Genomic DNA, 12493 nt, shown 5'->3' with positions numbered 1-12493 from the left:
AAACAAGTCCATGGACAACCTAGGGCAGGGGTCCTCAACCCCAGGACTGAAGACTAGTACCAGCCCATCACCTGTTAGGAACTGAGCTGCACAGCAGCAGGTGAGCAACAGGTGAGTGAGCATTACTGCCTGAGCACCGCCTCCTGTCAGATCAGTGGCAGCATTAGATTCTCACAGGAGTGTAAACCTATTGTGAACTGCACATGCGAGAGGTGTAGGCTGCGTGCCCCTTATGAGAATCTAATACCTGATGATCTGAAGTGAAACAGTTTCGTCCTGAAACCGTTCCCCACCCCCACCCTCATCTGGGGAAAACTTGTCTTCCACGAAACCAGTCCCTGCTGCCAAAAAGGTTGAGGACTGCTGACCTAGGGATTAAGATTTTCAAATAAGGATTTTAAAAATTTTAATAATGGCTCTTCCTACCAATTTTCCAAAATTGGTCAAAATCAGTAAGTCGCACATATAGAAAGCTCAGTGAATCTCAATCAAGATAAATACAGGGAACATCACACCCAGGCATTTTGATAGTCCAACTTCTGAAAGTTAAAACTGGATAGGTTCAACATATGCAAATCAATAAACGTAATCCAGCATATAAACAGAAACAAAGACAAAAACCACATGATTATCTCAATAGATGCAGAAAAGGCCTTTGACAAAATTCAACAGCCCTTCATGCTAAAAACTCTCAATAAACTAGATATTGATGGAACGTATCTCAAAATAATTAGAGCTATTTATGACAAACCCACAGCCAATATCATACTGAATGGGCAAAAACTGGAAGCATTCCCTTTGAAAACTGGCACAAAACAGGGATGCCCTCTCTCACCACTCCTATTCAACATAGTATTGGAAGTTCTGGCCAGGGCAGTCAGGCAAGAGAAAGAAATAAAAGATATTTAATTAGGAAAAGAAGAAGTCAAATTGTCCCTGTTTCCAGATGACATGATTGTATGTATATTTAGAAAACCCCATCATCTCAGCTCAAAATCTCCTTAAGCTGATAAGTAACTTCAGCAAAGTCTCAGGATACAAAATTAATGTGCAAAAATTACAAGCATTCTTATACACCAGTAACAGACAAACAGAGAGCCAAATCATGAATGAACTTCCATTCACAATAGCTTCAAAGAGAATAAAATACCTAGGAATCCAACTTACAAGGGATGTAAAGGACCTCTTCAAGGAGAACTACAAACCACTGCTCAGTGAAATCAAAGAGGACACAAACAAATGGAAGAACATACCATGCTCATGGATAGGAAGAATCAATATCGTGAAAATGCCCATACTGCCCAAGGTAATTTATAGATTCAATGCCATCCCCATCAAGCTACCAATGAGTTTCTACACAGAATTGGAAAAAACTACTTTAAAGTTCATATGGAACCAAAAAAGAGCCCGCATTGCCAAGATAATCCTAAGTCAAAAGAACAAAGGTGGAGGCATTAGGCTACCTGACTTCAAACTATGCTACAAGGCTACAGTAACCAAAACAGCATGGTACTGGTACCAAAACAGAGATATAGAACAATGGAACAGAACAGAGTCTTTAGAAATAATACCACACATCTACAGCCATCTGATCTTTGACAAACCTGACAAAAACAAGAAATGGGGAAAGGATTCCCTATTTAATAAATGGTGCTGGGAAAATTGGCTAGCCATAAGTAGAAAGCTGAAACTGGATCCTTTCCTTACTCCTTATATGAAAATTAATTCAAGATGGATTAGAGACTTAAATGTTAGACCTAAAACCATAAAAACCCTAGAAGAAATCCTAGGTAATACCATTCAGGACATAGGCATGGGCAAGGACTTCATGTCTAAAACACCAAAAGCAATGACAACAAAAGCCAAAATTGACAAATGGGATCTAATTAAACTAAAGAGCTTCTGCACAGCAAAAGAAACTACCATCAGAGTGAACAGACAACCTACAGAATGGGAGAAAATTTTTGCAATCTACTCATCTGACAAAGGGCTAATATCCAGAATCTACAAAGAACTCAAACAAATTTACAAGAAAAAAACAAACTACCCCATCAAAAAGTGGGCAAAGGATATGAACAGACATTTCTCAAAAGAAGACATGCATACAGCCAACAGACACATGAAAAAATGCTAGTCATCACTGGCCATCAGAGAAATGCAAATCAAAACCACAATGAGATACCATCTCACACCAGTTAGAATGGCGATCATTAAAAAGTCAGGAAACAACAGGTGCTGGAGAGGATGTGGAGAAATAGGAACACTTTTACACTGTTGGTGGGATTGTAAACTAGTTCAACCATTACGGAAAACAGTATGGCGATTCCTCAAGGATCTAGAACTAGAAGTACCATATGACCCAGCCATCCCATTACTGGGTATATAAAGGATTATAAATCATGCTGCTATAAAGATACATGCACACGTATGTTCATTGTGGCACTATTCATAATAGCAAAGACTTGGAATCAACCCAGATGTCCATCAGTGACAGACTGGATTAAGAAAATGTGGCACATATACACCATGGAACACTATGCAGCCATCAAAAAGGATGAGTTTGTGTCCTTTGTAGGGACATGGATGCAGCTGGAAACCATCATTCTCAGCAAATTATCACAAGAACAGAAAACCAAACACCGCATGTTCTCACTCATAGGTGGGAACTGAACAATGAGATCACTTGGACTCGGGAAGGGGAACATCACACACTGGGGCCTATTATGGGGAGTGGGGAGTGGGGAGGGATTGCACTGGGAGTTATACCTGATGTAAATGACGAGTTGATGGGTGCTGACGAGTTGATGGGTGCAGCACACCAACATGGCACAAGTATACATATGTTACAAATCTGCATGTTGTGCACATGTACCCTAGAACTTAAAGTAAAAAAAAAAAAAAAAAAAACTGGAAAAAAAAGTTCTTAAAAGTAACCAAATAAAAATGCACATTATATACGGGAGAACAATGATAAGAATTATAGCTGGCTTCTCATCATAAAAATTGAAAGCCAGAAGACAATGGAATAACATCTTTAAATTGCAGAAAGAAATATAGTATCAATGTTGGATTAAATATTCAGTGAAGATAGCTTTCAGAAATGAAGACAAATAAAGGTATATTAAGTTAAACATAAAAGCAGAGAGAATTTTCCAACAGCATACTTGTACTACACTAAATGCTAAAGGAAATTCTTTAAGCTGAAGAGAGATGCTACTAGAGAGAATCTGGATCTACAGGAAGGATTGAAGAATATGGCATATGGGAAACATGAATAAATATAACCCTATATTTTTATTTTCTTGAATTATTCAAAAGTTAACATTTTCATTTAAAAATAATAACATTGTATTGGGGAGTTTATAATTCATGCAGAAATATGTATATGGCAATAATAACACAAAAGATGGATTGCAGGTAAATGAGGTTATACTATGCTAAGTATCTCAGATTATGTGTATGGTATATTATTTCAAGATAAAGTCTGATAAGAATGCCTATTGTAACCTCTAAAGCAATTACTAAAATAAAAAGTACAGGTAGTTGTAACACTAGAAAGATGGTGGAGCAAGAGCAAAGAAAAATCCCTTTGGTCCCAGAAAATCTCCTGGAAAACAGGAAGGCTTATCAAGCCCTCGAAGCCACCCAGGCAAAGCAGGCACTTTTGGCAAAGAAGGGGCAGAGGAAAGGAAAAGGGCTCAGGTTTAAGTGACTGGAATCATTTCTACATGATTCCTGGAGGCAGAAACGTGACCAGGTGTGTCTCAGACGACTAGAAGTGAAACTTCATGCCTTGGAATCACCAGATAAACATTCCTTGGCCTTTGTTGTACACATCGAAAGGATTGATGGCATGTTTACTGGTGCAGAGAACCATTGCAAGACTTTGCCCAAAGAAAATTTTTAGTGGTGTCTTGTAAAAGTCACCCCCAAGAACCTAAAAATGCTGCATATAGTGGAACCTTATGTGACCTAGGGATTTCCAAATCTGAAGTCTGTCCGGGAACTCATTTTCAAACTGGACAAGCCAAGGTCAAGAATAAGACCATCCCTCTGACAGACAACACTGATTGAGGAGCACCTAGGGAAGTTTGAAGTTTGGTGTCATTTGCTTGGAAGACCTCATTCATGAAATTGCCTTCCCAGGGAAGCACTTCCAGGAGATCTCATGGTTCTTGTGCCCTTTCCACCTCTCAGTGGCCTGTCATGCTACCAAAAATAGAGTGGGCTTCCTCAAGGAGATGGGCACACCTGGCTATGGGGTGAACACATCAATCAGCTCATCCGCCAGCTGAACTAGACCCAGGTGTCAAACTGCAGTAAATCTTTATCAGTGAAGTGGAAGCATGTGTTTTTGTTTTTTGGGGGGGAATTTTTATCAAGTATCTTCAGAGAAGATTATTTCCTGCTTTATCTTCAAAAACTGGAAAGGAAGGGTCAAAGAAAAGACTAGCTATGTTCATGGCAAGCACCTCTCATCACAGTCCAGTTCCAAGGAAAAATTACAGCATTTTCTACATTGGCTGTTGCCTCATCTGAAATCAGCATATTCCATGGACGAAGGAAACCTGCTTTTGTTGCATCTTCTATCCTAGGGTTTAATGTTGGTAAATGAATAACTCTAGCATTTGTACAAGGCTCACTAAGACTCCTGCAGCAGTCAGTCAAGCCCAGGGATGTAATTGAATCTGGAGATTCCTGGGACCTTGTTTTGAAAAAGTCCTGAAATACACATAGGAAGAAAGGTACAAAAATAAATGTTCACTCGTCTCTGCAAAAAACAAACAAACAAACAAACAAAAAACAAAAAAACCACAAAGAGGTATGATTAAAAAGCCAATAGAGAAAACAGAACACTAAAAAAGTACTCAATTAAGACAGGAAAGGAGAAACAAAAGAATGAAGAATAGAAGGAACAGATAAAACAAGTAGCAAGATGGTAGAATTAAAGCAAACCACATCAATAATTTAATTAATAAAAAACTAAGCACTGAAATTGAAATGCAGAGTTTGTCAGACAATTAAAAAGCAAGACACAGAAAAACACTGTTTAGAAGAGATGTGTGTTAAGTATTAACACACTGACAAAGGTAAGAGAATGGAAAAAGCTATTTATGCAAGCATCAAACATAAAAAAGCTGGTATAGCTATATTAATATCTGACAAAATAGAGGAGAAGATAAAGATGATCATGGGTCATAATGGTACAGATTATTTTTTGAACTGAATTGTGTTTTCTCAAAATTAATATGTTGAAGTCCTAACCATCAAAGTATCTGTATTCGGAGAGAGAGCCTTTACAAAATTAAAGTTAAAGGAGGCCATAAGGGTGGGGCCAATAGGACTGGTATCCATATAAGAAGAGGAAGAGACACGAGAGAACTTTCTTTGCATACATGGAAGAAATACCATGTGAAGTGATATGGTCTGGCTGTGTCCCCACCCAAATCTCAAGTTGAATTGTAACGTGTCAAAGGTGGGGCCAGGTGGAGATAATTGAATCATGGGGGTGGTTCCCCCATATTGTTCTCATGGTAGTGAATAAGTCTTATGAGATCTGATGGTTTTATAAATTGGAGATCCCCTGCACAAGCTCTCTTGTCTGCCACCATGTAAGATGTGACTCTGCTCCTCATTCATCTTCCACCATGATTGTGTGATTGTGAGGCCTCCCAAGCCATGTGAAACTGTGAGTCCATTAAATCTCTTTCCTTTATAAATTACCCAGTCTCAGATATGTCTTTATTAGCAATGTGAGAACAGACTAATACATGAAGACACAACAAGGTAGCCATCTATAAGCCAAGGAGAGAAGACAGGCTTCACCAGAACCAACCCTGTTGCCACCTTGATCATGGACTTTCCAGCCTTCAGAACAGTAATAAAGTAAACTTCTGTTGTGTAAGCCACTTGGTCTATGGCATTTTGTTAGGCAGGCCAAGGTGACTAATGCAGATGATAAAGGGGTCAATTCCTTGAGAAGAGATATCAATTCTAAATGTGTGTGTATTTAATAATAGCACTTCAAGATACATGAAACAAAAAAACAACTAAAGGGAGAAATCAACAATCATAGTTGGATGTTGTAATAACTGTCACTGTCACTTAGTAATTGACAGTACTTTTTCAGCTCTGGTCTTAGAAGTGGCTATTTCTGCAAGGAGCTCTGGTTTCTTTTAGCACAGAATGGTATTTAGAAACCAAGGAATGTAGTTATTGTTATTAGGGTGTTGCTATCCCCACACCTTCTCAGTAGAGATAGAGAATATATGTATCGCTACATATATCCTCATATATCTACATATGTAGATATAGATATACATACAAGCAAACAAACTATACACACACACATTCCAACTTTATATCTAGAGTCATTTTCTTACTCTGGGCTTCTATAACAAGATACCATAGACTAGGTGGCTTAAACAACAGAAATGCATTTCTTATAATTCTGGAGGCTGGGAAGTCCAAGATCAGGGTGCAGAATCCATGTCTGGTGAAGTCCACTTCCTGGTTTGCAGATGACTATCTTCTCACTGTATCCCCACATGGTGGAGAGAGCAAGCTCTAGTCTCTCTCTCTTCTTAAAAGATACAGTCCAATCATGGGGTTCTCTACCCTCATACCTCATCTAAACCTAACTGCCTTCCAAATGCTCAACTTCCTAATATTATCCCATTGGGGGTTAGGGTTTAAATGTATGAATTTGGGAGAGGGATACAAATATGCAGTCCACAGTAGTTCTACATACAAACATGCAGTCCATAATAGTCCTTCATGCATTTATATCTGTATTTTATACCTCTATATATTGCAAACTGAGCTCACACCAATATCTCGAATTCCACTGGGTTTATTCTTGTTTTCTTTTTTCCATATTTCCTACTCTCATTTCCAGTAGTGAGAAACATGGCTCCTATTATCCCTAGTATAATTGTCCCCCAGTATCCATGGGGGATTTTTTTCAGAACTCCCTCAGATACCAAAATCCATGGATGCTCAAATGCCTTCTGTAAAACGGTGTAGTATTTGCATGTAACTTACACATATCCTCCTGTAACCTGTAGATTACTTGTAATACATAATACAGTGTAAATGCTACGTAAATAATCGTCATACTATCGTGTTTAGGAAATAATGACAAGAAAAAAAAGCCTGTACATGTTTGGTGCAGTCGTAACCAGCCATTTTCCCCCCAATATTTTCAATCCACAGTTTGTTTAATCCACAGAAACCACGAATGTGGTGGGTGACTGTTCTACCTGTTTGTTCCATCTCTCTATATGTAAGCAGTCTGCATCACCACTGCAACCCCCAACTCCCACTGCTTTTGCACAGACACCCTCCTCTCCTTCCATGGAACATATTTATACAAAAAACTTTCACATGTATCTGAAATTCAAATTTAACTGGGCATCCTGTATTTTTATTTGCTAAACCTGTTAGTCCCAGAGGGCCATCCTAACTTCTGTGCTCCCGGCCTTCAGGTGACTGTGCTACAGCCCACGTTCTCTCTCTGCCCAGCCCTGCTTGTGTCCCTTCCTTGGAAGAGGTGTTGATCTCTAGAAAGCACCCCCCAAAAATTTCCTGTTGCTCATCTCCATTTTCAATCAGCTTTCAGGGACTAAACTTGCAACATCAAGCCCCTGCTTTATTATTTCCCTGGTTCTAAGACCCCAGAGGTCCCAACCCATACCCATGTAAGCCCAGTTCCCAGAGCAGCCTCGATCCTGGCCCCAGGGCCTGGGGATGATTCCAGAGGAGCCCCTTTCAGGGATTACAGGCGCAGGACGTTGGCCCTGCAAACCCCCAGAGGGCTCCCGCCCACCAGGGGGCAGTCTTCACCTGCGTGTGAGCAGCTCCGGAGGCCCGGGCAGGGGCTCGCTGGGGGAACCGATGCGGGGAATACGTGCGTGAGGACACGTGAGGGCCGTGCCGGCCAGAGCCCCAGCGTGCGTGGCCGTGCGTGCGTGTACACGCACATGTGTCCAGGTGCCTACGCAGGTGCCTGACCCTGGGCAAGTTGTTCCGTCACGCGGACCTCAGTTTTCTCATCTGTCCGACGAAGGGATCTTTCCGTCTCTGGCTGTTGGTGTTCCTTTATCCACGACTGCTGAGCACGTTGGGTCCTCTCTTTAGAGCCATCTCTGCTTGTTGAACAGAGCCAGGGATTCCAGGCCTTTGAATTGATGCGGGGGGTGAGTAGGAGAAGGCAGTGAGGCACGTAGGGGTTTTTGTCTTTTGCTGCCCAAAGCAATGCTCTGTAATTACTTTCTAAATATTTGCAATTGTATTCTTTGCAAAACTTTATTTCAAAATAATGTGAATCTTTAAGTCCTATGCAAAGCCACCAGAATCCTTGGTAGTGCTTCCCTACTCATTTGCAGGAATCTGGGCAGAACATGAATTCCCGGAACTGGTGGGACTTTCCAACCAGTTGCTTCTCATGCAGAGGCAGAAAAATGAGGGGGTAAATAGCTCAGGCCTCAGGGGCAGCCTTCTTGGCCCTTACAGATCATTTAATTGCTGTGCCTCAGAGTCTCTTCTATAAAATGGGAATGATAGTAGTCCCCTAAGTGATAGTATTATTATTAAATATTGGTTGAGTGTTCTCAGCTTTGTCATAATACAGCTCTGTGACCTTGGCCTCTTTCCCAGGACCTTTGTTTCCTTATCAATAACGGAATGAAGTACTCATTTTGCATGGTTGTGATGAGCAGGTAGGATGTTTGTGAAATGACCTGGTGGTACCTAGTAGATGCTAAATAAATACCTATTTCCCTTATTGGATAAGTATTGCTTCCCAGTTAACACTTAATCTTCCCTGTTGCCCTGGCCTCAGCAAGGTGACAGTGGTAAGTCAACAGATCCCTTTTGACAGAGACCTCTCCAGGACATCTGCCTTAGAGGAAGGAGAGTGTAGGTGTTCAGGAAGCTTTGGGGAGATTGATTTACTTCCTGGAGGGCTTTTTGTTAGACCTGAAATGTCACCACGTGGTTTGCTGCTTCCTCTGCCTGTGGGTGATAGGGTAGGAGTAGAAGGTGGAGGAGGTACAAGTGTCTTGTTAGGAGCCCCTGGAAGTCACCTCTTTAGAGGGGCCATCTCTGAGATACAACGATTCATTTTCTGTTATCCCTATATTTTTGTCTCCACTGCCCCCAACTCCCATGTAAACAGCCTGCTCCTTTGGGAGCCCTGCTTTGGGAGCCCTGCTTTGGGAGTCTGCTGCTGCAGGCCAGGGAGTAGGAATTGCTTTCTTTTCTTTTTTCTTCCTTTCGGGGAGCCTGAGTTACTTGAGATGTGAGTGCCTTTGAGGGAAGAGTCCAGGAAGCACAGCACCCTTTTCCCTGGCAATGCCCAGGGTGGGCAGGACCTCAGAGGGCTGACTGTGATGTGTCTGTGACCAGCTTTCTCTGGCAGTGGTTGGCACAGAAGCAGCTGAGCCCCTGGGCTCCTGGGTACTGTGTGGCCTTGCATCAGGTATCTCATTTGTCCCTACTGGGGACAAATGGCCAGTGACCACGCATGCACCCCTTCCAATGATGCTGGTGAGAGAGAGGATGGGTAGGTTCTGTTAATGACCAGGACCGAATTTCCTGTCTCAGGTGGGATGGGGGCTCAGAGATGGATTTAACTTGATTTAAAGAAATTTTTTAAAAATTATATTTCTCATATACCTGAAATCGTGGAGTTTGATTTATAGTTGCTATTTCAGAATTTTCCCTAGCACCTGCACAGCGTCTTGTATGCAGCAAGCACTCACTAAGCCCTTCTCCTTACCCTGTGAGTCTACCTATTGGACTAGTCCTGGTGTTCAGGACTTAAAGTAATGGGCCAGCTAGGAGTCTCCAGGGCTGGGTATCTAGACTGCAGGTGCCATGAGATGGGTACTCCCAACAGTGCAGCCTCAGACACCTTGCTCTGCTTGACAGAGGTTTGCGGGGATGAATGACAGCACCAAGAGCTACCCTGTCTCGAGAGCTTCTGATCTGCTGGCCTGGTGCGAAGTCCTTGGCACAGGTTATCTCATTAGCTTTCACAGCAGCCCTGTAAGATCCAGACTATATTGTCTCTATTTTGCAGATGAGAAAACTGAGGCTTGGAAAGATGGCAGAGCCAGAATACTGTCCCCGGTGGTTGGACACCAAAGTCACTCATTTTAAGCACTTAGGACAAGTGACTGATGGACTGACTGAGTAAAGAAGGTAAGGAATAATAAAGTTGCCAAACTGGGGAATGGCAAGACAGAATGTATTTATTTCCTGCTTTGACACCTGTCTTCAGTGACCCTTTCCCTCCCTGTTCCCCTTAGACACCACCCAGAGAGGCTGATTTCCAGTCTGTGGAGTGCAAGAGGGAGTGAGGGTCCTCTGTCTGTGCCTTCTGGGCCCTCTGGGAGCTCTTGGCCCTGACTCTGGGCTGGGAGGCTGGAGCCCTATTGCCTTTTCTATCAGGGATGGACAGAGACATTCTTTTTCATTTTCTTTCCCCAATGCCATTTTGTTAAATCAGAAATCCTTGAGGAGTGAAGTCACATTTTCCATGCCCCTGAAAGCTCTGGAGAGCCGATGAGTGTTATTGTAACCAGAGGAGACTGGGGACAAAGGAAGCTTATAATTTTGTAAACGAGGCTTGGGAGAGCCCTGCCTGCAATGGCTTTCCAGGGGGAGAGGCAGAATTCGGAAAAACCAGAGGCAAGAGGAATGGCAGGACTGGCCAGCTCTGAGCCTGGCACCCGGGCAGAGACCCTCCTGGGGGCCGGGCAGGGTTCTGAGTCCCTCCTGCCCGCTTCTCCGGTTACTGTTTCCCAGCCTTCCCTGGGGAGGGAAGTTGGCCTGCTGAAGCGGCAAGATCTCTGGGCTTGGAGTGAAGCACCTGGGGTCCCAGTGCCGGCTCATTCACCCCAGTTTTCTCATCTGCAAAATGGGCTGGTGAAGGATCTGCCCCAAAGAGTCTGCCTTCAGCCTGGTGATGGGGCTGTGTTTTATAGAGAACGAAACGGAGGCATGTGTTTTTCAGATAGGAAGTGGCAGAACCGGGATTTAGATCCCGGCAGTCTTACTTCTGAGTAGGAACTCCCAGCCCTTGGGCCACAGTGCTTAGACTTACCAGTTGCCAAATCGTGTGAGACAAATGTGACCCGCATGCTGCCACCTGGGGTCCGCCCTCTTTGCCCCAGCCTGTAGGGACGGAGGCTTCTGCTGGAAGGCTAGGCTTTTGGGTCTCTTCAAACCTTAACATTCTCAGACCTTCTCCTAGTGGCCAGACTCTGACATACTGCGTGGGAGGGAAGTCTGGGGACAGGTAGCCCATTTCAGCCCTTCTCAAATGAGGTCCAAGCAGATGGCCGTTGCTTCCTCTTGCTGGCCGTGGCTTCTCACTAGGCTTGCACAGAAATGGAGAGAAGACCAAATAAAGCTCCTTTGAGGACAAATGTCCCGGACAGGGCTGGGGGTGGGGATCCAAAGATGGACAGAACCAACCCCCCACCTGCCACCTGCAGGGCTCTGAGCCTGCCTGCTCCCAGACTGCAGGTCTTCTGTGCAGGCTGGGGCTAGGTGTTCAGGGCTGAGGGGGGCAGGCATGTGAGTCGTTTGGAGGAAAGGGCGGGGTGGAGGGGAATGGGTCGTTCACACTCAGCCTGGGTCTGTCACTGAGCACGCGCTCCCTTGCCCCTACAATTCTGGCCCTAGTTCTCCTACTTCCCTAGCCCTGAGGCTGCCCTCTCTAGCAGGCAGCTGAGATTTCCCAGGTGGACTCGGGGGTCCTCCTCACCCAGGCCAAGCTGCCCATAAGGAGCCAGAGGGTGATGAGGATATGCCTGTTTCCTCCGTGAGAGTTCCTCTCTCACAGGCACGGCCACTGCCCTCCTCAGCCTGTGAATGGAAGCACATTCCAAGGGGGATCTGGCTTGGCCCAGGTGGGTTTGAGATCCCCCACTCAAGCCGCCTTCATCTCCCCTCCAAAGCACCAGCTCACTCACAAAGCTTGTCTCGGCCGGTTCTCCTCACAACCGTGGCTGCGCTCCCCTCTCCCTACTACCTTCTCTCTGTGTGTATGTCTGTCTCTGTCTCTCAGTGTCTCTCTCATGTTCTCTCTGTCCTCAGTGTCTCTGTGTCTGTGTCTCTGTCTCTCAGTGTCTCTCTCATGTTCTCTCTGTCCTCAGTGTCTCTGTCTCTCAGTGTCTCTCTCATGTTCTCTCTGTCCTCAGTGTCTCTGTGTCTCAGTGTCTCTGTCTCTCAGTGTCTCTCTCATGTTCTCTCTGTCTCTCAGTGTCTCTGTGTCTGTGTCTCTGTCTCTCAGTGTCTCTCTCATGTTCTCTCTGTCCTCAGTGTCTCTGTCTCTCAGTGTCTCTGTCTCTCAGTGTCTCATGTTCTCTCTGTCCTCAGTGTCTCTGTCTCTCAGTGTCTCTGTCTCTCTGTCTCTCTCATGTTCTCTCTGTCTCTCAGTGTCTCTGTGTCTGTGTCTCTGTCTCTCAGTGTCTCTCTCTGT

General features: G+C 44.1%; 1 long non-coding RNA gene across 1 annotated transcript in view; it reads left to right on the top strand.

The window, feature by feature from the left end:
- Nucleotides 1-7876: 7876 nt before the first annotated feature.
- Nucleotides 7877-12493, top strand: part of LOC114671418 (uncharacterized) — a 59321-nt gene continuing 54704 nt past the window's right edge. The window contains exons 1-2 of the long non-coding RNA XR_013402149.1: nucleotides 7877-8198; nucleotides 10085-10206. This is a non-coding gene — a long non-coding RNA (uncharacterized LOC114671418). The remainder of the gene's footprint in view (nucleotides 8199-10084; nucleotides 10207-12493) is intronic.

This window comes from Macaca mulatta, chromosome 12 (genome assembly GCF_049350105.2).
Source record: "Macaca mulatta isolate MMU2019108-1 chromosome 12, T2T-MMU8v2.0, whole genome shotgun sequence".
Taxonomy (NCBI): Eukaryota; Metazoa; Chordata; class Mammalia; order Primates; family Cercopithecidae; genus Macaca; species Macaca mulatta.
The sequence above is the reverse complement of the archived record's forward strand: the minus strand, read 5'-3'. Positions and strand labels throughout refer to the sequence as shown.